This window comes from Dermochelys coriacea, chromosome 7, assembly GCF_009764565.3.
Source record: "Dermochelys coriacea isolate rDerCor1 chromosome 7, rDerCor1.pri.v4, whole genome shotgun sequence".
In the NCBI taxonomy this organism is placed as follows: domain Eukaryota; kingdom Metazoa; phylum Chordata; order Testudines; family Dermochelyidae; genus Dermochelys; species Dermochelys coriacea.
Window position 1 is genome coordinate 67,338,967 of NC_050074.1, and position 27,897 is coordinate 67,366,863.

The 27,897-nt window shown below is 41.2% G+C and overlaps 1 long non-coding RNA gene across 2 annotated transcripts in view; it reads left to right on the plus strand.

Moving 5' to 3' along the window:
* Nucleotides 1-888: 888 nt before the first annotated feature.
* The window catches only part of LOC119859269, a 36,685-nt gene continuing 9,676 nt past the window's right edge, over nt 889-27,897 (plus strand). Inside the window, exon 1 of one of the 2 annotated variants that reach the window (XR_005294164.2) lies at nt 889-1,202. This is a non-coding gene — a long non-coding RNA (uncharacterized LOC119859269). Of the gene's footprint in view, nt 1,203-26,180; nt 26,340-27,897 lie in introns of those variants that run through there. The other variant, XR_006282716.1, reaches the window with a different exon arrangement.

The window sequence follows — 27,897 nt, forward strand, 5'->3', positions numbered from 1 at the left end:
AGGTGATTAATGCAGTCATCATGTTCTGATTTTTATCTACAAACTTAGCCTTAGATCGGAAATTAGCATGGTAGAAGATAAAACACTGGTGCCAAAATTTTCACAGCTACCTAAATTTACGCACCTAAATAAAAGTTGCTTTATTTTCAGATGTGTAGAGTACCAACAAGCAGCTTAATTGTTTACAATTAAACTGGTGCAGATTCCTGTGTATATGCTCTGATTTTCATGTAGCTTAAACTTGTTCCCAGTGGATTTAAACTGAAACAAGACTGTCCATACCCCAGGTTCACCACATTAGTTTAATTTCACACCTTAGGATAAACCAGTGCAACTTTCTTGTGTAGCCGAGCCCTTTCTGGTAGATCTATTATGTGCTTAGAGGTTATCAGTCACTGAAGCTGTTGTGGAGCTTTAAATAAAATAAAAGAAATTTTGGATATTTAAATGGTTGTTACTGTAATAAAGCACCCCAATGTGCAACATGGATATTAATTTAAATTGTGAGACTTAAAACCCTACCTCATGCATTTGTCCAAATGTACTTAGAAGGTAAAATCCCTAATTGGAAAGCATATTGGGTGTGGTGATATGGTGAGAATTAAAGATATACCTGAGGATCTCAAAGCATTTTACAGACAATGAATAGAAGGGTCTCAATTCTCCTCTCAGATAGATAACTAGTATTGCACCTATTTTACAAATAGGGAAAGGGAGGGGGAAGCTTAGGGAGAGAAACTTTAAACTTGGGTGTGCAACGTTTAAGTACTAAATCAATATTTAGGTCCAGTTCAGGATAGCATTTAAGCACGTGTTTAAGTCCCTTTGTATTCGGAACAGCTATGGGAGTCAAGCATGTCCTTAAGTGTTGTCCTGGATAGGCATGCTGTCCTGAATTAAGTCTCAAGTACCTGAAAAATACCTTGATCTGCAAAACACTTAAGCAGGTGCTTAACTTTAAGCACATGTGCAGTCTCATAGAAGTTAATTAGCCTTCTCACCTAAATTAGGCATGTGACAACTTGCAAGAGTAGAGCTCAAGTGTGATATATTTTTCAAAGGAGCTATAGCTGCCAACACTGTGGCTTGTGCAATGTCATACAGGAATCCTGTGGCAGAACTGGGAACAGAGTGGAATACTAAATACTCCACAAAATAACAGGAGCGCAATTACTTTGGATTTAGTGCCCAGTTCAGATATGGTAATTTTTTTCATGTATTTGGATTTTAGAAGTCAAGTTAAAATTTTGAGTCTTGGCTTGGAATTTTCTTCACAATTGTATTGTTGTAAAGGTGGTGATTTGAGTTGGGGTTTTAATTCTGCTGTAGGTGTAGTATGTTCTATGGCTGTTGTGCATTTGATAGTCTTGAAGTGCTCTCTTGAACTTGCTGATAGTTATACAATGATAATCTTGAACTTGCTGATTGTTATACAGTGATGCATTTTTATTTATGAACTGATTGTGGGCTGTTACAATATTGCTTTAGCAGAAGACTAAAAATATCTTGTATAGAACTTGTATCTTAATGATCAGTTTCATAGATATAAACTAATTTTCCCTCCTACTTTTTATTGAGCTGTCCAATAGCACATTTCATAAAATTCTTTCAAGAGGTGATGCTTACTACCCAAGACCTTTGCAATGAGCTCCCATTAATGCCTTATGATCCTAAATCTATAGGCTTTGCCAGCAAAGGGAGGTTTTATTTAGTCTTATTGTACCACTAGGTGGCACGAAAGGATTGTCCCTTGCTCTGTTGACAGCTGCTTAGAGCAAGTCCCAATGAAATGCATTTTCATTAATATTCAGAGCAGAAACCCTGAAGTCACAGTATACAGCTTTTATTAAGTGCATCTGAATTCTAAGTAAAATTCTAATACGCTTTCCATGTAATGCTCTTAGTTCTCCTTCAGTTACATTGCATTCATCTCATCCCACTGGTATAGTCTTTGGAGGTACTAAAAGTGACTGCATTTTGATTTGTATGACTTGCTAAGAAGAGGTGTAGATTAGTGTTTTGGCATTGGGGGGTCAGACAGTGTTATTAATCTAATGAAATTTTACTAAGTGCAATTGCACCACTACATTATCATAATCTAACGTAAAGATGATATGGGAATTGTTATAACAGTGGAAATACATGTGCTAAGAGTCTTTTTGATTTGACTCATCTTCTAAAAGCCTTGAGCAATTCTAATTTTCCTTGTTCAAAAAGGATAAGAGTGCTTCTAAGAGACATTGTAGATAATTTTGTTAACAAAACTAAGAAAGGTTCACCATATTCTTAAGGACAGAAGTTTATACCTTGATGTTTATGGTGAGGATTTTCACACTGACAGAATATTTTATTATGCCCTCTGCAGCTAACCCTGAATTCTTCTGGCATGAGATATGAATGCAACAAAAGAATACAAGGGGCAGTGTTATTTGTTAATGTGGATGGAATTCCAAATGCAATACACGTGTGTTTAACATCCTTTAAGGATTCTATTTTTTTAGTATGCATCCGATGAAGTGAGCTGTAGCTCACAAAAGCTTATGCTCAAATAAATTTGTTAGTCTCTAAGGTGCCACAAGTCCTCCTTTTCTTTTTGCGGATACAGACTAACATGGCTGCTACTCTGAAACCTTTTTTTGGTAGTGTTACCAAATATTCCCCGCTAAAATAAGATCAGATTTTAAAGTTGTTCCAGCTGTTCAGCAAGCCTTTTTGTTTAGCCTTGTGATGTAATTTTTTGTTCCAGACCCACAGCTGATGTAAATTGATTTTACTGTTGCGACACTGAGGATCTGTCCTCTTGTTTTGAAAAAATTAAAATACTTGGAGAAGAGGCACCCACAACGCAAATATTGCTCTTTCATGATCCTGTTGGATTTCATCAGGTGGCAGAACTTCAGTATTTAAGGACTTCCAGCAAAGTGTATTTGTACAAATTTGCAATGATCACTTTATTTGATTTTAAAAGAGAACCCACTTTGCTCAGTTCCACATTATGAAAATTCCCAGTGTAAGAAGCACTTCTCCGCAGATTAAAACTAGATGGGTTCAGAATGGAGCCTCAAATCTACCACCCTTTGAATCTTGAAAAAGTCGAAGTTGAAATCCCCAGATCTCAATCCACCTGGTTTGGAGTTTGATCCAAAACAAGAAAGAGCCTAATTCCTAGTTCCAGTTTTAAGGAAGGCACCATGTCAATATAGGTGAACTTATGAGATTTTCACCATTCATGATGGCAGAAGTCATGTGAGATCAATTGATCTCAGAAGATTTCTGCAACTTTGGGCCAAAATCTTTAGAAGATCCCACAGCATTTTGGCACTGTCAAATCTAAACCGGAACCAAGCTGAAAAGCTTAAAGTCCTAGTGAAAACCACTCTTCAGCCTTCTCTAATTTTAACTGACATTTCTGAGAATACCCTCATTTTCTAGTACACTCTTACTGTGAGATAGTATACTAACGGTGTCCTGATATCGTGCTGTCATTAAGTCCTCTGGAAAAGACTGCACAAGATTCTTCCACAATATGAGGTCCATTTCATGCTCCCCTCCCCCATTACCAATAGCTGTAGAGCCAATCAGCTGGAGCAGAATAAATCGGATGCACTGACAGCAGCATAAACATTGCTCATGTAACCACCTCCTGTGTGGCTCAACAGTGAGAATTGGACATGGGTCCTCTGGATCAAAAGCATGAGTGTCTAGTGTTTGAGCTAAAGGACCCACTAGGTACATTAGTTCAGAGGCAGTAACAGACTCTCAAACCTTACTCTGTGGTCTAACCATTAGACAGAGACACCCATCCGGCTGTTAACGTGGGTTTCTCTCTTGTGCCACAGGAACAAGTGGACAGCTGGATTAGAAGGGGAGCACCAAGGTGTGACTGGAAAGAAGGAAGGCCATTGGGTGAGGGAGGGCACAGGGGGGAGAGATAAGTGACATAGCTACACTCCCCTCAGGCACCAATTACCATGAGCCAGCATACAGTCCTTTTTTTGTTAGGGCTGAGAGCTCCCTTAGGGCTAGCTGTTCCACATATTCATTACCTGACCAAACCTCAGCTCCAGACACCCAAGTGCTTAAGACAAGCTAGGTTAGGCTTTCATGCTCTGCATCTGTTCTGTCAAACCCCTCATTCTTGAAGGAATTCTTCTTCTTGTCTCTCCTGTAAGTCTCCTGCAGACCAAAGGCCAGGACAACCTCCCAAAGCAGAGTCATGCTACCCCTCTCCAATGCAGTTACTATAGCCTCAGCATATCAAGAGAACTCTTTTGGGGGGAGGGACCCTGTTTTATATAGTGCCATGGATATAACCAGAGAGCTTAACAAAAAGCAATTACAACAGTGATGCTATTCAGTTGATGCATAGGGGAGGTACAGTCTAGCAGTTCCTACTTACAGGAACATGGAGAAGAGTAAAGGCAGAGAGGTTTCTCAGCCAACTGAAAAAAGAAAGTATTGACAGGAAATGTGGTATTAAAACTGGTTACTCCCTTTTCTGATATGCTCCCCAAATGGGGCTTTACCTCACGCCCAACTCCTAGAGAAAGGGACACTCCCACCTTCATGTCTTAGTGGTGTTCAGTATGCTCTTATTGTACAAGATGTCTCCTCCCCATATTGCTTCATGATGCCACCGACAGTGGGAGGTGGCAGAGACACAGGCCTGGATGACTGCAATGCTTTGTGGATGGAGAACGATGGAAAAAGCAGAAGGTGGTGTGGGGAGTGGCAGCAAGAAGGTAAGTGGATTGACCTCAACTCTGGCAAAAACAAAAACAAAAAACCAGCCTCTAGGAAGGAGAATCTAGTGGAAGGAATGTGATTTAGGAGTAAGGGGCTAAAGATGAGCCTCTGGAATTTGGCAGGGTCGGGGAGGGCCCAGGAGAGCCTAACTGGGAGTGATCTTTAGGCTTTGGGTGGGGCAGAGGCTTTGGAGAAGCGTCGGGTGTGACTGGAAAGCTTATTGTGGACATTGTAAAGAACAGGAAATGGGGGATTGGAACATTCTCTGTCACAGACTATGTGGGTGAAAGGGGTAGGATGAGGTCATATCACATGACCGGGTGGAGAAGGACTAGGTGGCGCCTGATTTTAGAGTGCTATTAGTAGCTAATGTATCTGGGCACAAGCAGGAGAGCTCCTGGGCCATTCTTGATATTGGAAACAAAATGATTTTTGTGTCTTGGACCTGATTTCAGGGGCATTACTTCAGGGATGAATCTGCTCCCACATTATTGTTTGATTGAAAGAAAACTCAAGCAGCTGATCATGCAGGCTTTAGTTCAAACTGACAACAAGCAGCTTTGCTTCAATCAGTGCTCCTAGTCAGTCAATAAGGCTCTAGGAAAAGTCCCAGGTCTCAACTGTTTGTTTTGAAAGTGCAACAAATCCAAGACGATAACCTGAATGTAAACAAAATTAACTGCACCCCATCCCTCAGCATAACCCATTCAAGAGGCAGTACTTCCTCATCACTAGAAATGTGCAATGCATTTTGTTTTACTTACGCAAGCGTAGCTTTGCAAGCTTGTGTAGCCTTGTTGGGGATTACAAATAGATGCACAGTTTGTAGTGCTCAAAGGAGTGGGTTAGAGTAGAAATCACATCACAATCTGAACTGTAGCATTTGCTGTGATTGTGTTAATGTGTGCGCCTTTAAGCCCCATGCTTGCATAATGGCAGGCTTTCATTCCGAGATTCAGGCTCTTGTAGAGCTCTCTCCATCCTGTCTCTAAAAATTTCAGGAGTCTTGGTGCTACAGCTATGAAAGTGACATTGAACAGAGCAGAGGAGGGATAGACAAACAAATCCTGTTAAGGCAGAATACCAAGGAGACAGTTCTTGAGCTCTGAGACGTAGGTCCACACTCACCCTAAAGTGGGGGAATAGGTTATTGAGATTTGACATAATTTACATCAAACAGAACCTTTTGTGGAAAAGGTACAAGAAACATCTAGGAGGAAAATCTCTTGCTTTTCAATTTCTGTGTGTGCGTGCATGTATATACACAAGGTATGCCCCTATGCACATATACACTCATTAGGGGGGTCAGTCTAAAACACACCAACAGCCTGAGGGTTGAGGTGTGCAGTTCTAGAGGTAGCAAAGCTGAAGTGTTGCTATGCATTAGGATTTCAGTACCTTGTCGTCCAAAGGGCATTGAAAACAGTACTCTTTTGGCCCCCTGTTGCTAGTTCTTCCTTGTTTAATAGGTGAATACTAGCCTCAGTTGCTGTCCTTAGTAGAAAACTATTTTATATGCTGTATATGCTCTGCTTAAACCAGCTTCTTGGTTGAAAACATACACCTGTTTTGGAAGAGTTGGATTATATGCAAGTCAATCTCTGTTCACATATCCAGTCCTCACTGGAGAGGGAGACTACCTCCACTTCCAAGGAGATACCTGTCCCAAGCAGGATGCCTAACCTTTAGGGGAATGAACAGGAACCGACTGATTCCTATAGGAGCACTCAGCCTAATGGTTCAGCACCAGCCCCCATTCCCCTTTTGTTCAGAATGGTTCATGAAAACAGATAAGTTGCCTTGGATATAATGACTTGAACAAGAAGAGACTGGTAATGATGTTTACCTGTAGCATATTGTTTAGCCACTAGAGGTCCCTGGGAGCTGTGCAGCATGCTGGGCATGACATGCTCCCTGGCAAATCAAGTAAATGAAGCTGGAACTTGAGCTGTGTGGAAGCCTTGATGTCAGTGAACAGTTAAGCAAGCATGTTAGTCTTTGTATCATAGGGGATTATATCTTGGATTTCTTGCTATATACTTGCCATGTAGGCTCTACCTACATTTACATATAGCTATTCATAATTGATAACAGACATGTCATGGATTCTTCCTCACTTCTGTGAAGTATTATGGATTTGAGAGAGAGCAGATAAGAGACAAAAGAAATAAGCCTAGAGCTAGCTATTAAAGCTAGCATTGGTTACCAGCAGAAAATAAATCCAAGTGCATTGACCTAAATGGTTCTGTGTTGTTTATTTTGAAGACCGATTCCGTTATTAAGGACCACAACAGGATATGATGCTATATATTTAGCTTGCACTTACTCATTCCCTTGTTTAAAAAGCTCCAGATTTGTTCATTTGTATCCAGTCTTAACACCTAAAACTGAAATTTCCTGTTAAGTCGGGGGACGGAGGGAGACGGGACAAGCCAAGAGCAGCTGGTCGGCTCATTCTAACGCTCAAGTGTCGTCTTCAGTCACACTTGAGACATGTGAGTTTGAATATCCAGCTATTTTCACCCACCTGGACTAAAAACATGTGGCTGGGAAAAATGGATGTGTATCGTTGAGAAGAGGTCACTGAGAAACTGCAATGTGTGGAGATAGAGGTTGAGGGAAAAACCCTGTCACAATTCTCATTTTCACTTACCTCTTACTTAAAACGTATCCAGCAGGGCAGAAGGACACAACAGCGGCTAAAATTACCAAGTGGAAATCATTTTTAGCAGGCGCAAGTGTTTTGTGGTGTTTCTGCTCTCTCTATCCACCTCTGCCTCATCCCCTACTCGCTGCAGTATCCTCCAGAGAAGCTGTAGAGTCACTGGTGTCTCTCTAATAACAGCCGCTGGAAGAGCCAGACGTAATCTGTATGTGATATGTGTCAGCTGGAACATGAGCCTCCAGTGGGACCTCAGCCCATAGGAGGGGCTCTGGACAAGGCCTAGTATGGACCTCAGAGGAGTCACTAATCCAGCCCCACCACTGGCACAGCTGATGTGAGGGGGTCCTTTGAGAGACGGAGGAGTGCGATGAGGAGGCAGCTGCTAATGTTTAGGGTTTGCTGGAGTAATAAATTGTACATTCGTACTCACTAGCACAGGGTCCAAATGCGGCATGGATGTCTTGGATATCTTTTTTCTGCCAAAAGTCAGTATGTGGTTAGGGTTTTATTTTTTGGAAGCGATGTTGCTTTTAGATTGATGATTGCTAAGGCCAAATAAAGTGCAGTCTCCTCTGAAAGAGCGGTGTAACTCTGTACGTTAAGAGTCATGGGATGCCAGCACACAACCACGCTGCTGCAGACTGTCACAGGACAGGGCCATACTGCCAAACTGTCAGAAAGCTTTCAGTGCTTCCTTTTTGTATTACCAATGTTCTTGTTCAAAGTGCATGAGTGAAATATTTTCTGATCTGTTTTTCTTGAGCACGTCAAGGGCTGTGCAACCATACTTGGATGGTTATGTGTGTTAGCTGGGTGGGGGAGGGCTGGCTTTAAAGAGGTGAAGAAGATGTAACTTGGATCCAGCATTCAAGTTACACCCAACGCTCACAGTTACACCCTATATTCCACACCCTAAGTGTGAAATGTTTGTTGAAATGATATTATGCATGTCTTCACCCACTGTTGACTCCCTTGTGTTCGCGAACACTAAACACATGTTCAATGCTGTAAAAACAATGCATATTGTTACATCATGCACACAACGGTGTATGCATTTATTACTCTTTATGATCACGCAGTCCGTTTCAGTTATTATTTAAATTACAGTAGAACCTAGAGACCCCATTGGAACTGGGGCGCCAGTGTACTGGGCTCTGTATTTATGCATAGTGAGAGAGAGCCCACTATCTCAAAGAGCTTACAATCTAAGTAGACAAAGAGGGGGAGAATGGAGGTCTTATTATCCCCATTTCATAGATGGGGAAATTAGACACAGAGAGGTTAAGGGATTTGTCCATGGTCACACAGAAAGCCAGTGGCAGAGCCCAGAATTTAACCCAGATCTCACTGAGATCAAACCCAGTGTCTTAACAGCAAGACCATCCTTGTCTTTCTGGAGTCCTTAAATTATGTACATTAAAGCTTGATTTGGCGCCAAGATCCACACATTATTCCACTTTTGGTAACGGGCATTATCTACTTGGTGCACCTGAATGAACAGCTAATTGTAGCTTAAGTTATATAGGAATTGCTACCACTAAATTACAGCTGCCTCTGTGGTGGAACACAGCAGCCATTTATGAACTAATCTTTTGATTCTATGACCACTGAAGTCAATGAAATGCTTCCATTCACTTCAGCAGACATTGGATTGAGTCCTACAGTACAGAGCAATAAAACATAATGGTATTGTATAGGAACAGTAATGTATATCCAAAGCAGTACAGTATTTCAAATAGTTTGTTATAACTTAGATTGGAATTTGATCCAGGCCCTGATACTAACAGCCCATCAGTGAAAAAAGTCATGGGATCATTAATGGCAACAATTCTTCCACCACAGTTGTTTTGAATTCTCTTCAGTATCCCATTTCAGGGAGGAATGAAAAAGTACCCTGCAAATTTCTCTGTGGCTAACCCAAAAGCCCACTGTTGTTTCTCTCTCTTTCTCACGCCAACACACCCCGTTTCTGTCTCATATGGGAAGAAGAAGATAAAACATTTTAAAAAATCTGGACAATAATTGCACAGATCATTGTCCGGGGTCAATGAGTGCACAGAACAAATCAGGAAGGGGACAGCAAAGGAGGTGTTAAGCTGTCTTGATCCTGGGCTGGTTATGGGCTGGGCCAGTCCCCTGAGGGAGGAGACCAAGCAGGCAGCCTGAGGGTAGCTCTAACTTGCACCACTTGCCAATAGTCTCAGTAGGTGGATATGGCAGCCAATAATCACTGGGGTGCAGGAACACCCATGCTCTCTACACTGGCTGCAGGGAGGTGAAATGTGGTAGACACTGCTACCCCAGTTTTATACGCCAAGAGGATCCTCCAGCACTGGGATCATTCTCTGAGAGCTGGCTTTTGGGTTCTCTACACCAACAGGGCACCAGAAGCTCGCCACATCACAACTCTGTATCTGGCCTTAAATATACGCCCGACCTAGCCTTGAGAAGGAAGGGCAATGGAGGATTTCAGGAACTGTCTTATTTAAAGCTTGGATGTACTCTAATGCCATCTCTCTCTCTATTAAGCCTCTCATCTATTCAACATCATTTTCACAGCTGCAGTGCTAAAAGCCCTGAGAGTTTGGAGACAGGCCTAAGGAAGCCCCATGAGGCCTGAGTCCAAGGCCAAAGACTCCTGGCTAGGCAGGTGTGGTTCCCTGTCATCTCACAATGGAAGGTGTAGTAGACTATCGCTATTCTTGTCTTTCCTTTATAGGCAGTTACATGTACTGGTCAGCAAGGGCAGCACATCATGATGGGAGAAGACACCCACCTGTTTGGCAAAAATCCTTGCCCTCAGCTGCTAGTGTACAGAATGTTCCCATTGCAGCTTGATTAGCCAGGAACAGATGCAGCTTCACAGTTAGATATAGGACAAGTCAATTAAAAGCATTGGTTTGGGTTTTTTTAAAGTAAACATGCAATTAATTGTGATGACTTCAAGTACACTTGATTCAGTGAAACTTCCAGTTGAATCTTAATGAGTCTTTTGTTTTAAAGTAAATTCCTTACTTTCACAAAGACAAAGGGCAGTACAGATTCTTGGACTTCCTGTGATTCACTATCCTCAGGTCAACACGACCATTATTAGTTCATTTTAATTTTTTAAAGCAAATCTAGTGCACCTGGAAGCTGTTGGATTGGCAATGTTGGAAACCGAAATCCTCTGTTTAACCATAGCACAGGATCTTCATGGGTAACAAATTACTGAGCAAGCTTCCTCCCAGAATCTCACCCTTTAATTCAGAAGGCCTGCTGCTAGGAGGGAAAGGGGATGGGGTTCAGTATCTGAGCTCTTTCAGTCCTTGGCACCTCAGTGGTGTTTGCCAATAAGGGTGCCAGCTGTGGTGGCAGGTGTGTGCTATGAACGTGGGTCTGCTAGGAATTGGACAGACACAACCAATCCGTGCCACCTATGCCATAGAAGAAGCTTTGGACAGGGGACTTAGACGTGAATGTTTCTGTAGCTTAGGTTTCAGAGTAGCAGCCGTGTTAGTCTGTATTCGCAAAAAGAAAAGGAGTACTTGTAGCACCTTAGAGATTAACAAATTTATTTGAGCATAAGCTTTCGTGAGCTACAGCTCACTTCATCGGATGCATTCAGTGGAAAATACAGTGGGGAGATTTATATGCATAGAGAACATGAAACAATGGGTGTTACCATACACACTGTAACCAGAGTGATCACTTAAAATGAGCTATTACCAGCAGGAGTGCGGGCGGGGGGGGGGGGGGAGGGAAACTTTTGTACTGATAATCAAGGTAGGCCATTTCCAGCAGTTGACAAGAACGTCTGAGGAACAGTGTGGGGGTGGGGGAGATAAACATGGGGAAATAGTTTTACTTTGTGTAATGACCCATCCACTCCCAGACTCTATTCAAACCTAAGTTAAGTGTATCCAGTTTGCAAATTAATTCCAATTCAGCAGTCTCTCGTTGGAGTCTGTTTTTGAAGCTTTTTTGTTGAAGGATAGCCACTTTTAGGTCTGTAATCGAGTGACCAGAGAGATTGAAGCGTTCTCCGACTGGTTTTTGAATGTTATAATTCTTGATGTCTGATTTGTCCATTTGTTCTTTTACGTAGAGACTGTCCAGTTTGACCAATGTACATGGCAGAGGGGCATTGCTGGCACATGATGGCATATATCACATCAGCCACAATATCAGAGGCTCGTTCACCTGCACATCTACCAATGTGATATATGCCATCATGTGCCAGAAATGCCCCTCTGCCAGTACATTGGTCAAACTGGACAGTCTCTACGTAAAAGAATAAATGGACACAAATCGGACATCAAGAATTGTAACATTCAAAAACCAGTCGGAGAATGCTTCAATCTCTCTGATCACTCGATTACAGACCTAAAAGTGGCAATACTTCAACGAAAAAACTTCAAAAACAGACTCCAACGAGAGACTGCTGAATTGGAATTAATTTTCAAACTGGATACAATTAACTTAGCCTTGAATAGAGACTGGGAGTGGATGGGTCATTACACAAAGTAAAACTATTTCCCCATGTTTATCCCCCCCGCACTTCCACACTGTTCCTCAGACGTTCTTGTCAACTGCTGGAAATGGCCCATCTTGATTATCACTACCAAAGGTTCCCCCCTCCGCCCCCAGCTCTCCTGCTGGTAATAGCTCATTTTAAGTGATCACTCTGGTTACAGTGTGTATGGTAATACCCATTGTTTCATGTTCTCTATGCATATAAATCTCCCCACTGTATTTTCCACTGAATGCATCCGATGAAGTGAGCTGTAGCTCACGAAAGCTTATGCTCAAATAAATTTGTTAGTCTCTAAGATGCCACAAGTACTCCTTTTCTTTTTTCTGTAGCTTAGGACCATCTTTCAATCGAGTCCCACCAGAGCTAATATGGGGCTAAATCTTCACTTAGTGTAAATCTATATGGCTCAGTGGAGGTCATTGTTCCAAGTCACTGAAGTCAATGGAGCTGCACTGATTTATACCATCTGAGGAACTGGCCCTGTAATGCAAGGCCTCTTCCTGCACCCATTTCACTCAGTGGCAAATATCCTATTGACTTCAGTGGGAGCAGAAAAGCAGGCTGCCTTGTCTTATACGAAGCAGAGGCATAACTGTTGGACTATTTACCTTTTATTTTGAAGTGGATGTTTCTACCAATAGTTCACTGGAATGAACTGGGTCATATTGGGTCAAGACATAGCAGTTCATTTTCCAGTTGTCTTAATTCTGTTTCATTTCCAAGTATTGTGTCATCATGATGCTTCTAAGCTTTGGAAAATAGTATTCATGCACACATATGCAGCAGGACATAATGAAAAAAAACAAGATGTTTTTCCTTTAAATAGAATTAAGACCTAATTTCTGGCATAAATTGGGGGATTATGTTTTGTTTTATTATGGATGCATGAAAATTGATTTGGAACTGGTGTGAAGATCTTTTTGATTTTGATTGGGATTTAGCCTAACATTGATTAAAGCAAAGTGCACACTATTTTTAACTTGCTCTCCAAGTCTTATTTCCCCACACCATTCTGGCTTCAGAATGAATGGAAGAAAATACTTTATACTCTTATAATGACATGAAAGAATTTGGTAAAAAATGTACACTGCCCCCACCCCATCTATTATAGATACTGTGTATATTTCTGATGTCACTTATTTGAACTTAATGTAATACAGTAAAGATGGGGCCCTAACTGGAACCCTAGAGCTGAATGTCTTTTGGTCTGGGGGTGTTTAAATATTCAAATCCAAATCCCAACATTTGTAGCTAGCTCCTATTTCTATAATGGGTGAACCAAAGACCAGATCTGAACATACTCTAACTTCGGGGGTTTCAAAATTTGGTTCTCAATTTTGCAGCCCAGTCATCTGTGTAAAATTTTAATCTAGGCCAATTACATCTCTCACTGCTGCTCACTTACACCAGCCTCTGAATGACTCAGAAGAATAGGGGGCCACAGGATGCATTCCATCAATCCTAATCACAGACTGAAAATGTAATCTAAACTCTATCCTTTGTTGTTAATGAAAAATATAAACTATTTCAATAGCACTTGAGACTATAGGGGAGGGAAGACTCGTATTCTTTGCCATTTCTATTTTGCATGCACAAATTTTCCCATGAGCAGCACAATACAGATGGAAGGGTGCTGATGCAAGCTGTGCTAGAACTCCAAAGGCAATGTGGCCTAGAAGATAGTATGCTGGTCTGTGACTCCTAAGACCTGTGTTTTAGTCCCAGCTCTAACGCTGGGTGATCTTCGGTAAGTCGCTTCCCCTCTCTGCCACTGTTTTCTTATCTGTAAAAGGAGGGATAATGAGACTGACCCTTTGTAAAGCGCTTTGAGATATACTGATGAAATGTGCTACAGAAGAGTTAGGTTTTATTATTATATGCCAAATCTGCTGCTGGATTATAAGTAACACTAAACAGATGGAAGAGATATTGGTGGATGTGGTCATGGCTAAAGAGGAGGGGCCAACAGTAACACAAGATATACTTTCTTAACTTGGTCTCTTGCTGTGTATCTTAATAGGCAAAAAAGATGACAGAAATGAATTGAAGTTGTCTCAGTGGTTAAACAGGATACATGTTTGAGTCTGCAGGCAGACAAGGAATGTAGACTGACCGTGTGGATATGTGGGGTACAGTGAGTTCATGACTCCTAGGGGGATATTCCTATTCCTTGTCTCCTCAAGATGATTGCTATGTGGACATTTCCCATGTATTTTGGATCGGTGTACTTGCCGGGGCGGGCAGGGCTGTTTCCCCTATGGTTTGTGGCATAGTAGTTTACACATTGAGATGATGGCATGGCACAGTGCATCTTAAAAGGCCCCCTAAACTATGGCAAGTACAAGCAATGTAGAACATGTAAACAGTAGACCATTCTGGCTTCCTTACTTAGGCCCTGCTCCTGTAATGAATTCTGTGTGGGTGGCCCCCTGGTGTTCCATTGATTTCAATGCAGGAGCAGAGCCTTGGTACAGACATGCACCGATGGGGCCATTTAAGGTGGGTCCACTGTATTTTTAAATATTTATTGTAATATGCTTTTTTTTCTCCTATCGAAGTTTGCCCTGACATCTGAACTGAATGTGCCCCCAGTGAATTGGAACTCGGCACAAATGCTAGTGCCATACAGTACTGTCATGTCTTGTAAGTGAGAACTCCGTGGTGATGCTGCTCTCAGTCTAGTTCCTATTAGATGTGGTCCACATCACAAATATCTGTCCCCTTGTTGGCAGTCCCAACAGAGAGGCTGTGGATTGAATGGCCATTAAACTATCTTCTCATCCTTGGAAGTATTTCTCAAGTAAGAGTTGAGGTACATAGCTGGGGAAACTTGTTTTAAGTTTGAACACCTTCTGCCTTCACAATTTGTGTTCTTTCACATAACAGGAATGTCAACCTGATCCCTTCCACAGGCATGAGAAATAATAAATAGCTTGCAGAATTGCCCTTTTATCCTTTAGATGTAGCTTACATTTACAGCATAACGGCTATTCCTTTATATCAGTGAGGATTCTCAGGTTGCAACCATTATTGTGTGTTATCAGTTAAGAGTGATTCAGTTCCTTCTTTTCACATTGCAAAGGAATTGAAGCACCATTCCTTGCTGGCTTAGTCAACCTCCAGAAAGTCATGTCTCGATTTCCCAGCAATGAAGCAGGCAGGTTTGCAATGGCTGTTAGCAGCCCTGCAGATACATCAACTTACTCCATGTTACTCTTTTGAGAGTAGGCACCAAAAACAAATAGACTGAATACTATATCAAGGAGTCAAACAGTTTATAACAATATTGCCACAGCATGAAATTGCTGACTAAGGCCCTAGGTTTAACAAGATCCCAAATTATTCATATTCCAGTGATGTCGTTTGTTATCCTGTGTTTTAATTATTTGACTTCTCTTGTCTCTAGAACCATGGCTTCAACATTATATCCTTCAGTCAGTCAAGCCCTCAATAGCTCTGGGAGAAAAAAAAATGTGTCTGGACGATAAACTAATTACACTAAATGGAAACAAGAAAGGCAATTAAGACACCTGCTTTTCACTGATCTGCACTTTGGGCCTGATTCTGTTTTCACACCAATGAAGCAGGAGTAACTCCATGGAAGTCAGTGATGTTCACCAGTGTAAAGGCAGGCCCTGTGTGTAGTCATTTATACCAGCACAAGGTTAGTTCAAAGTGGGTGTAAAAACGCTACCAAATTAGTAGTGGTTTATAACCACTTTGTACTGGTGCAAATACCGCCACAAGATGCAGTGCAAAGATGCCTTAAAATGGAATTGAAAAGAATAAAAACCAAAAATAAACTGTACTCTCTCCACCTCCGATCCCAGCAACTACTAATACTCACCAGTGGCACACCAGTTATCTACCTTGCAGGACAAACTATACAATGGTATCCTTTAGTTTCCCATGTTCTACATCTCCCCTTCATGTGCTGTAAGCACTAGTCTATTAAAAATAGAAATGGGCCTAGATCAAACCACTGGATCTGAACATCCCTGAACTTTGGAAAGGGTAGATCTATATGCGGACTTTGCAGCTTGTTTAAAATATGCGTCAATGTTTTTTTTTTTTAAGGCACTCATAAACATCATTGCTGTAAAGCTTGTGCGTGAAATCCTAGCTCATTGAAGTAAATGGCAAAACTCCTGCTGTGGAGAGCGGAGTCTGGAGCTGTTCTAGTTTTGTGGTTCCTTTTTAAACTCCTCCCAGACCAGGCAGGGATCAGTGATTTTAATTTTTTATAATTCATTGATGTTTTGTTCTGTCTGAAAAAATAATTTACACTGAAAGTATTAATTTCCCATGCCCATGCTCCAAAATGTCATATTCATCTCCAACTATTTTTACTGTGGATTCTTTAAGGAATTTTGGTCTTCTGGCTAATTTTTATTGGCACTGCTTTTTAATATTCAGCAGTCCTGCCTAGATTTTTTTTGTAACAAAACTGAGATAGCTTAAACAAAAAAAGCTGACAGCTTGAAATGCAATATTTTTTTAAGACGGTCATAAATAAAGGCCTGATGGTAGCTCTGTAGTGGGAAATGCTCCCAGCTTATCCAGAAATTACGGTTTTTCAGTCTACACAGATAACAAGATCACTGACTTTTTTTTTCTTTCTATGTTAGTTGCTAATGGTTACTAAGGTCCTGATCCTGCAAAATGATCAACATGAGCAGCCCCTTCTGCATGCACAGATTTCCCATTGACCTCACTAAGGATCTGCTCATGTACATGGGTCTGCCTGTGCAAAACAGTGTGCAAGATTGGGGCTTTATTTAGTAAAAGGAACAGTAGCTATTCAACAAAAGATTCTCTGCTGCTTGATTCAGCTTGTGGGGAACTTTATCATGAATTATTATCATAGTTTGTTACCACTTGCATAGTACCACAGACGTGCATGGAGCTGTACAGGGAACATAAAAGGCACCACCTTTGCCCCTGGCACTGAATATCTACTGTTGTTTGGATGCAATCTGATGTGACATTGGGGGAGGATACCATCAGGCAAAGGGAGTGGAGGAGGAAGAATTCACAAACGATGATTGTTTGCATCATGCCAGTTCCATTTTATGGTGATTATTACATTTGGGAAGGCCTAAATTTGATTGGTGTTTGTTGCTACACCACTGAACTTTTATTTACAGATAGGCAAAATTGCCCTCTATTTATATATTTTTCACCAATTATAACATAGCAGAAAGCGAGATCAGTTCATCTAAATCAAAGGGCTAATTTTAGCCTGGGCCAACCCAGACTCAAGATGGAAAAGAGTTGTTAGTCCTTCGTTCCCACCTCATTTAGTCTCCCTCAGTAGAGATTAGCCTCTGGAAAGCACCACTGAGTTGATCACTAGCAAATGCAACCACTTGCAGAGAGGGTTTCTGAGATTGATTAGAGTCTGTTTGCAAGGATAGTCAATGATTTTGATTGGAGGTTACTACAGATAGGCATGATAAACTAATTGCATGGATTTTGAAAAGGGGGGGAAAAGCTTAGATGATGATAACATGCAATGCTAGCTCCTCCACTGCTGTAAAGTGGCATAGCTTGACTGACTTCAGTGGTGCAATGCCAGGGTGTACTGAAGATCTGTCTCAGAGCACTTTCTTTTGTGGGCATAGCAGATTGCTCAGGAGATGGAGACTTGGAGAGGGCTTCGCTGAATAGGCTGGCAGAAGTCCTTGGACTTTAAGGAAAATTGTGGGTTGTTTTTCCCCACCAGTCATAGGAAGGGTCAAAGGGTAAGAAGCCCTTGTCAAAACGAATTAACTGTGAAACCCATTTGTTTATGCCATTTTTTTTTTAAATAGCAATTGGCATTTCTGACCCTAGTGCTAGAAAAAGATATGTCATTTGTCATTCCAGAGGTGTGACAGAGAGCAGAGCCGCCCCCTGGGTAGGGTGAATTGGGGTGATCTCTTTGGCCCCACACTTTGGGGGGCTCCGCGGGCCGGTGTGATTGGCCGGCGCGGTTGGTCCCAGAAGAGACGAATCCGTCACTTCTGCCCTGGGCCCTGCACCCCCTAGGGATGGCCTGACAGTGAGCGAATTGAGTCTGCTTCAGTAATCAGAAATGCTTCTAATCTTTTAAAATTAGGCAGTTTTTCTTTGGACTATTCAACTGTTCTACAAGTAGGTTGGAATCTAATTTATATTTCTTTGAGTCATCCATTCCTCCCAGTACAATGTGTTTTTAAAATTTTCCCCATGAAGCTTCAGTTCACCTTCAGCTGCCTCACAGCACATTGTGTTGACTATCTTCCCATTTCCGGGTAGACTGAGGGCTGTATCACAAGAAACACATGGTTTTAAAGAGCTTACACTTGCCACCCTTCCAACAGGTTTTCTTTCTGCTTTTCTCTATCTATGTAGATCCCAATGGGAGCTGCACCTCCCACACACCCTTTACTCCAAATACAAGACAGGATCTGACACTAAGGACTACATTGTGACTCTGACAATGTCTCTTGGCAAAGGAGTAAGGTATGGGCTACACTTAAAATCTGGCAGTATTTTTCATACCCGTGAGTGCTGTAACTATGTCAACCTAATCCCCGGTGTAGACACAGCTGCCATCACTCAGGGAGGTCTGTTTCTACAGTAATGGAAAAACCCTTTCCTCCCTGTAGGCTGTGTCTACGCTATGGGGTTATGCTGGCACAGGTATGGTTTTGTAGCTATGCCAGTACAGTGTTTTTATCTTTAGTTAATATTCTCCAAGCCCAAATACCATGGTGATGGGTGCCCTATAAATATTTGCAATAAGAAAAACAATAATTAGAAGCTAGAGAATAAATGTCTGCTGAGAATAAATGTCTGCTGTCAAGTATGAATTTTCTGCAGTGAAAATTATCAATGCTGTTTTACTAGCTGGTTATCTCAAAGCAGCAAGTATCCAGACTGTGGTCTCCAACTTTTGTTATGAAGGTCAACAGGAAATCCATCCTGTCCAGAAGAATTATTAGTTTCCATTGCTCCTGGAGATGTCCAAAAACGTTAAATTTTTTGTTACTAAAGTAGCCTGCCAGCGAGTAAGGCTCACTCACTGTTTTGATCTCATCCCTTAGCTCTGGGAACTAGGTAGCAGCCAGAGAACTGATGTCAACATCTGGTCCAGTGGTTATTTATGAAGCAGCTCTCCTCAAAACACCCAGATGACTCAGACTATAAATAAATTGTTGCATAACCAACCAACAGGCAAAATTAGTATAACAGCTATACGTGGATCTCAGGTGCAATTAGGCCACAGTCGTTGCCATTAAGAAATCAGCATTTGTCAATCGTTTCCACAGAATATTGCGATGATGCCAAAGTTTTCCCTTGTACTTAGAACAGAGAATAACAGTGGTAACAATAGCTCAATGCAGCAGTCGCTAAGTCACAGAAGAAATGGTCCCTTGTGCATCATGAGGTATGTGACTGAAGACTGAATAATCTACAAAAAGTAGTAAGAATAGGAGGAACACAACTGGAAGAACCTTACACCCACTTAAATGCCATTCACCTGATCCTCTTCCATGGATACTGTTTTCACACCATCAGCTGCAATAGTTAACTGTCAATAAGGAGGAGGCAATTGTGCCTGGTGGGCTTGATTTGTCAGTGTGCCCTGGCTACCCTGATGTAAAGAGCTGTAAGGGCTACCTGATGAATTTCCTTGATTTATAGGGAGTACTTGCCAGGCATAAAATCAGTGGAACTGGAGCTATCCTATCCCAGCAGAAGCTGGAGGGGGTCTATGCTCAGGCTATTCCTGGCTGTTGCAGCAACCCATAAGGGCCAGGGGCAGCCATGCACAAGTCGAAGCAGCCCCGAGACTTCTCTAGCCTGCAGTGGTATCCCTCTGGTATCCCCAACATAAAAAGTTCCCTAACACCTGTCCCTCTGCCTCACCATAGGCACAGAGCACTTTTAGACCCATCTACTACTCTTTCTAGCCGGACTCCTGTCCACAGGCAGTCTGGCATAGGAGTTTGAGAAAGAGGAGAGGGTTTGGAAAGTTGCATGCTGAATCTTGACCTGTCCCTGTGCTACAGTATTCTCTCTCTCCGGTAAAGCCAACTGGTCACTTGTCCTGGACAGAGAGATCTCTCCTGTTATGACCAAGAAAGCTTCTCAGTGCAATAGCAGTGCCGGGTGCGAACACTAAGTGCTCCTCCAAGGGATTCTTCCAGGCTCTTAAATAAAAATCTAAACTTGCATCAAAACTCAACCTCAACAGGAAAATCATTTTATTCTGGCAAACTAAATACAGGAACATTGTAAGTAAATGTACCTGTCAGGACTGCATTTGGCTTTTAGAATAACATCATGAGCGGAGTGGTCTGGCAAAAGTCTCCTAGAGAAACATTACAGCACTACTGTGCTGATGTAGCCTTGAGCAGGTAATAACATAGCGCTGGAGCTATCAAGATTTTTGATTTACAAAAAAAGACACGTGAGGGTAACTATAACAGGCCCCAGAAAGCGCATATTTTTAAAGGCACATTGTTAGCATTGCAATGTAATACACAGTGTAATGAATCAAGCGTTGCAATAAGAGGTGCAGAATGTACTGTAGCAATTGCTGCTTCCAAGTAATGAGGAAAATGTTCCCAAGCTGTCTTTCATAATAAAATATGAAAGCCCTAAATAGCTTAGCTTCAAGCATAAATTGTTTGGAAAGCACTGCAGCCTAGGTGAAGCTGGGGACAAAGCAGAGGTGAGGTAGCAGGCACCAGCCAGGGGGCTCAATTCTTGCTTTACTTACAGCAGTTTATTCTTTGACTTCAGTGAAATTACACCTGATTTACACACAATTGATCTGGAAAAAGAAGTAAATAGTGAAGTGGGCAAAATTTGCAGACCATACAAAGTCGCTCAAGATAGTTAAGTCCAAAGTAGACTGAGAAGAGTTACAAAGGGGATCTCACAAAATTGAGTGACTGGGCAACAAAATGGCAAATGAAATTCAATGTTGATAAATGCAAATTAATGAGTATTGGAAAACATAATCCCAACTATACATACAAAATGATGAGATCTAAATTAGTTAATAACATTCAAAGAGATCTTGGAGTCATTGTGGCTAGTTCTCTGAAAATATCCACTCAATGTGCAATGGCAGCCAAAAAAGCAAACAGAATGTTGGAAATCATTAGCAAAAGGATAGATGATAAAACAGAAATATTATAATGCCACTGTATCCTCCACACCTTAAATGCTCTGCACAATTCTGGTCGCCCATCTCAAAAAAGATACATTAGAATTGGAAAAAGCACAGAGAAAGGCAACAAAAATTATTAGGGGTATGGAACAGCTTCCATAGGAGAAGAGATTAATAGACTGGAACTTTTCAGTGGGGAAAAGAGGTGACTAAGGGGGGATATTATAAAGGTCTATAAAATCATGAATGATATGGAGAAAGTGAATAAGGAAGTACTTCCACACAATGCACAGTCAATCTGGTGCCAGGGATGTTGTGAAGGTCAAAACTATAACTGGGTTCAAAAAAGAACTAGATAAGTTTATGGAGGATAGGTCCATCAATGGCTATTAGCTATGACAGTCAGGAATGTGACCCCATGCTCTGGGTGTCCCTAGCCTCTGATTGCCAGAAGCTGGGAATGGATAACAGGGAATGGATCACTCAATGATTGCCTGTTTTGTTCATTCCCTCTGAAGCACCTGGCATTGGCCACTGTTGGAAGATGGGATACTGGGCTAGATGCACCATTGGTCTGATCCAGCATGGCCATTCTTATGTTCTAGGTGAGAGGGCAGTGTACAAAGACCTGACTTTGTATCCTTAGTTCCACAGGTGAGGAGGGAATGATGAGTGGCAAAGTTTAAGGGATGATCAAAGAGACCAACTAAACGTGATAGGTTTCAGAGTAGCAGCCATGTTAGTCTGTATTCACAAAAAGAAAAGGAATACTTGTGGCACCTTAGAGACTAAGACATTTATTTGAGCATAAGTTTTTGTGAGCTAGAGCTCACTTCATCGGATGCATTCAGTGGAAAATACAGTGGGGAGATTTATATAAATTTCCCCACTATATTTTCCACTGAATGCATCCGATGAAGTGAGCTGTAGCTCACGAAAGCTTATGCTCAAATAAATGTGTTAGTCGCTAAGGTGCCACAAGTACTCCTTTTCTTTTTGCAACTAAACTGAGTAAGGCAAGCTAGTAACAATATTTCTCGGCTCCTTGTATCATTTTTCCAGCTCCTCACCTCTCCGATTCATGGATTTCGTCCATTAGCAACTCACTCATGTTTTGATTTTGTTTGCTTAATTTTCACAGTGCCACCGACCGTTGTATCGCTTGGTGCATCGAGGACAACAGTCTAAAAAAACCTGATTATAGCTGTAGTATTACTAAAAGCTAGAGGTTGCTTAAGCATTTCTATGCTAAACCCTCTTTTGCTCATGGTTTTGCTCATAATTTTCTGAAACTTTCCATGTATGGTCTTGTAAATGGGAAGAATTTGAACATAACTGGCTGAACAGTGCATTTTTCCTCTTATAAAAAGATATGCATTTTTGAACACTTGTACCAGCATAGCAGGCGAGGTGGACTTTGGGATGGGGAGTAGTGAAAAAGGCAGAAACTATTCCCAGATGTTGTAACATGTCTCCACCTCCCACCCAAACTGCAGGGGGTTTTGCAAACAACTTGGGAAACTGTTGTAGGGGGCAGAGAAGCCTAAGAAGTTCAGGTTTGACCATTCAGTACAAACCTTTATGAACTTCGACCCTTTCTAGAGCTTAGGGTTTTACAGATGACTGACTACAGAGATGACGCAGAAGGTCTTATCTTGCAGATCACTTACTGGTATAGGGAGGTCTTATTGAACCACTTTCTAGATGGGTTTTTTTCTATTGCCCCCCCCACTCTGGTGTTGTGTTCCTGTAGCAAGTACCTCATAATATTGATATGTTTGGGACATGGGACCACAATACTACATTATGTGGCTACGTGCAGATTTTCTCTGTTGAGCCGGCTTTCGAATTATATCAGCCCAATCACTGCGATCGAAATTAGATCGAGTTCTCACAAAGTGTGCAGGCTGCAGCCAGTTAGTCTTTAATCTCTATACTCAACTGTCAAAACTGACTTCTATTTGTTCAATGGAAAAATCTAGGATCCATAATGAGGAAGGATCTCTTCTGTCATTTACAGCACGTATGGAACATGCCAGACCTCCCTTCCTCCTAACTCATCCTTTTTGCTCATCCTCAGTCCCCTTCCACTTTCCTTTTCCCATTCATGTCTGTCTTCTCCTATTTTATTACTGTTACGCCACCCTAAAATGTCACATCTATGTAGTATTGTCTGGTTGTGTATTATCTAGTCTTGCAGCTTTGACTAGTTGTGGAATTCCATCATTCTATTGGAGATCCCATAAAGCGCATGGTATACAAGCTGTAACTCTTTACCTTTTTGTACTTTTCAGTGTCTGTTTTTTTAGGAAATCAATAACACATTAATCAAACACAAAAAGTAGTAGTGTTAGTGATTCAATGGGTGGCATTCTTCTTTGTACTGTACCAATGACCAGCATAGTGTTGAAGGCCATGGTGCAGCCGGAGGAATGATTGTTTGGTTTGAACATGCACCAGAACCGCCAATAACTTATGATCATGAGATTTTATGCAAGAGCCATAGCATTAACCTGGTAAAATTCCAGCTTGGGGAATAACATTATGTGCCTACATATCTCCTTTCTGCTGCTTGCATTGGATACAGAACAATTTATTTCCTGACCTAAAATATTGTCTATTTTTGTAATGTACTGTTAAACAGCTGCACCTTGGAGGTGGCTGCATTTCAGTAATAGATTAAAGTCATTCTTCTGTAACTACACATAAATTGTAAGAAACATGGCACTTTCAGTTCTCTTCAGATAAAAAGCAGTATATTGATTTATTTTTATTACTTACAAAAAACCTGTTAAAATAACTTAAATATAGCAGAATAAACAATTTATGAAAAGTAACAGCACATTCAGCATGATACTAGGAAGGCCTAATGTATTTCTTAAATTATAAGCGATTTGCAGCAGGATCTAACTTTAGGTTTATGTATGTACAATGCTAGGCGCCCCCATTGTGCTTATCAGGGCACTACTGCAATACAAATAATAATGCTGCTGCTTCTGCCTTAAATCAAGGAAACTGCAGGGTAGGGAGTGTAGCTAACCCAGATTTAAAGTACAGAGGACCACAAGAGACAAGTTAGTATGCCAGCTAGAACAAAGCACAGATTATTTTGGGGGAACAGGGAGAAAATGGGTAGGAGGCATCTATAGACTTTTAAGAGTTTACAGGTTTCAGAGTAGCAGCCGTGTTAGTCTGTATTCGCAAAAAGAAAACGAGTATTTGTGGCACCTTAGAGACTAACAAATTTATTAGAGCATAAGCTTTCGTGAGCTGTAGCTCACGAAAGCTTATGCTCTAATAAAAGAGTTTACAGTTTCAGTAAATACACACCCACACCAGCAAGTTTGTAGAGAAAGGAACCTCCATCAGAATTGATCAACTTTGTAATCTAAATTTACCTGTCTCATTACTGTGGTTATGAAGATTTTAGCCAGATGTTCACTTAAAACTTTAGCTACAGAGAAACCCCGCTTGGGAGAGGGAGGAATTGAAGGAATTAATGCTAGATTATTTATTTATTTGACCATTAAATTTTCCTGAAAGGAATTGCTAATAATTTTAAGGAATATCACCACGGGAAGCGGAGCTTTACCTCCTAAAAAAAACAAAAATACCTTCCACAGGTATTTTTATACCCATTGTTGTAAAGTTAAAATGATACCAGCTGTATTCTCTCTGCTTACAGAATGATCTCAGCTGACAAATTTCTCCTGTTTCACAAGCTTTGCAATATTTAGAAAGCTGTTTAAAGACTACCAGGTTTTTCTGGTAAGGTGTTAAAGAGGAAGGCTGAGTTTATGGAACACATTAAATTGTTATTTAAAAATCTTTAAATTGTATTTCACATGTATAGTCCTTGAGGGGACAAAACCACACATACCAGACTGAACTTCACCATTTATAAATCTTGATTTGAATGTCTACTTCTCCTGCAATTGTGCTAAATTCTAAGAAGAAAGCATACAGACTCTGAATGTAGGAAGGAAAGTGGTAGGGGATAAAAAGTTCAAGTTCTTGTCGTGGCTAAGTTTATTTTACAAAAGCCTCCAGATGTAACTCCTTGTGTCTGAACAGTTCTATCTGGCTCAGGCTGACACTTCCTTTCATAGGAGTGAGATGAACAGAGATTTGTGAAGAGGAAGAGGCCACATTTTAAATGGTTTCTTAATCCAGCCTTTGCAATATCAGACATGTATGTTTTTTCATGTTTACTGTACATTTTTGCCTATACAAAAGAGGCATAGGACTGGGAGAGACAGATCCCATTACCACCCCTACTGCAGATTAAAGACTTGTTTACACCCACAGTTCCACCAGCTTAACTAAAGGTATGAATTAAGATCAGTTCATCAGGAGATTGCTGGCACTCATGTGAGTGAATTTAAAGTGGCAGACCACAACTTGATTAAATTTTAATCTTGAAAGTCTAACCCCCCTCCCTCTAACAACTTGGCATTAATCAGGTCCAGAGCAGGACTGAATGGCCTCAAGCCATACAATCAAGGAAGGAGGGTTGGCTCACTTAACCCAACCCTCCTAGTACTCCACTAATGAGCTTCCTGGCCAATGCAGGGGAATGAAAGTACAGATGAGGGGAATTCTGTGTGAGGGAACTTGAAGAGCACCTCTCAGCACACACAGTGCAACGTAGGGCCTGTGCACAGGTTTATCTCAGGAACAAGCCCTTTGAAGCCTCTTACACTGGATGCCAGCTGTAACAATATTTGAGATTTGTATATGCTTCCTCTTATTTTTTAAGATGTAACATCTCTTCCTTCTTAACCTCACCTACCAGGTCTCCCGCATGCAGTGAGGAAGGCATAAAACTCCACCTGATACTTTCCCTAGAGGGCAAAATTCCTTCCTGACTACAAAAAGTGATCCTGGAAACCCTACACTGACCCCTATAGGGGAAGGCAGTTTTCTGCTGTCATGTGCCCAGCAATGCTTAAACACCCAGGAAAGGGGGTTTAGTGGAGCCAGTCAGATCCCAAACCCTCTTTGAATTAGCAATTGGATGGCTAGAAGAGGTGGAGCTCCCTGCCACTCATCCTGTCTTCACCCAACCCCCATGTGCAAAGAGGCACAGGAAAGGGAGGGGTGGTCAAAAGAAGACACTCACCTTCCCTGTAGCAGAACCTTAAAGGCTAGCTTGTCTTCTCCCCAGCCAGTCTGATCATTCACCCTTCTCATGCCTGAGAAGGAGCATTGAGTTAAATCGGAACAAAAGGCTGTGTGGACGCTCTTCAATCAATATAAACCTGGTTTGTATTGATTAAGCTTAAACTGATTCATTTTTCAAATAAGAATGTCTGCACAAGGTCTTGCACTGATTTTTAAACTATGACTTTAGTTAAACTGGTGCAACATTTTTTTCTAGACTACAGTTTACAGCTATTTTAATTAGTTATTTGCTCACTGACTCAATTTAACACTTTTCAAATGCTAATCTGGACACTCCACACAAGTTTGTTGCAATATACAAATGTTTGTAAAGTATCTAGATGAGCATTTAATAACTTAAGTTAAAATCACACCACAGACTCTAACTAGACACCTTTTAGGGGGGACACTTAGTTTCAAATGACAGTGGAGTGCCTAATTCCCATTGAAAATTAATGAGAGTTAAGCACCTGAGAGTATGTCTACACTGCAATAAAAGACCTGTGGCTGGCTCAGGCTGACTTGGGCTTGTGCTGTGGGGCAAAAAATTGTAATGTAAATCGGGCCTTGGGCTGGAGTCCGGGCTCTGGATCCTGGTGAGGGGGTTGGGTCTCAGAGCCTAGGCTCTAGCCTTAGTCCAAACATCTACGCAGCAATTTTTAATCTCACAGCTCAAGCCCTGTGAGTCTGAGTCAGCTGACCTGGCCTCTGAGACTTGGTGCCGTTGTTTTTTTTTTATTGCACTGTAGATGGATCCTGTGTGTCCCCTAAATCTGTGCCTTGGTTTCGTCATCTGTAAGGCTGTTGCAAGTCTAAGAGCATGCCAGTTTTTGCACGGATTTAATTAACTCCGTAGGAAAAATTGGCTTAATTAAAGTGGTGCAATTCCCTAGTGTGCATGGAGCTATATTGAAAGAAAAGGGTATATAACACTTTTCTGTTGGTAAAACTGCCTTTGCATTTGTTACTCTGATTTAATTATGTTGGCTAACTACGTAGTTAAACCTGTGCAAAAAGGCGCAAGTTAAACAAAGCACATGCAGACCTCAGACCCAATAAATGTGGGAGACATTACCACCCAATTTTATACTTATGGGGAGAAATGCACAAGAGAGTTTAGATGCAGTTTGATTCTGTTCATTTTAAAAAGTATTTACACTAAAACTTCTTTCTAAAAAAATCTTACTTTTGCATATTCCTGTGATGAAAATTCTATAGCTGACCAAGACTGTTCTGTGTTGCTTTTAATTATTGTGAAAATGAAAGCTTCTGAGCAATATTTCCTAATTACAACAGAGTGATCTGTCTCACCTCACTTTTCTCTTAAGCAGTCAGGTTTGCTGTTCTGGGTTTTTCTGTTTTGTGTGGTTTGCATATGTGAATAAGTGGGATATAAATGAAGTCTGAAAAATAGTAGTTGTCTTTGTTCTTACTGCAGTATTTTCTATCCTTCTAAGAAAAGCAGCAAAGGACAAATATGCAAATTAAACACACACACCCGTGGACAAGTTAATGCAGATGATGGCTTCCAATGTCTGGAAGAGTCAGATGCGATAAGTTAGCAGTAGGGAATGTTAAGAAAGATAGAAAGCTCACAGTAGCATGTATCTAGCTCTGGCTGCTAAGCCAGGGTCTTTGTGCTGGTATTGATTATCTAGG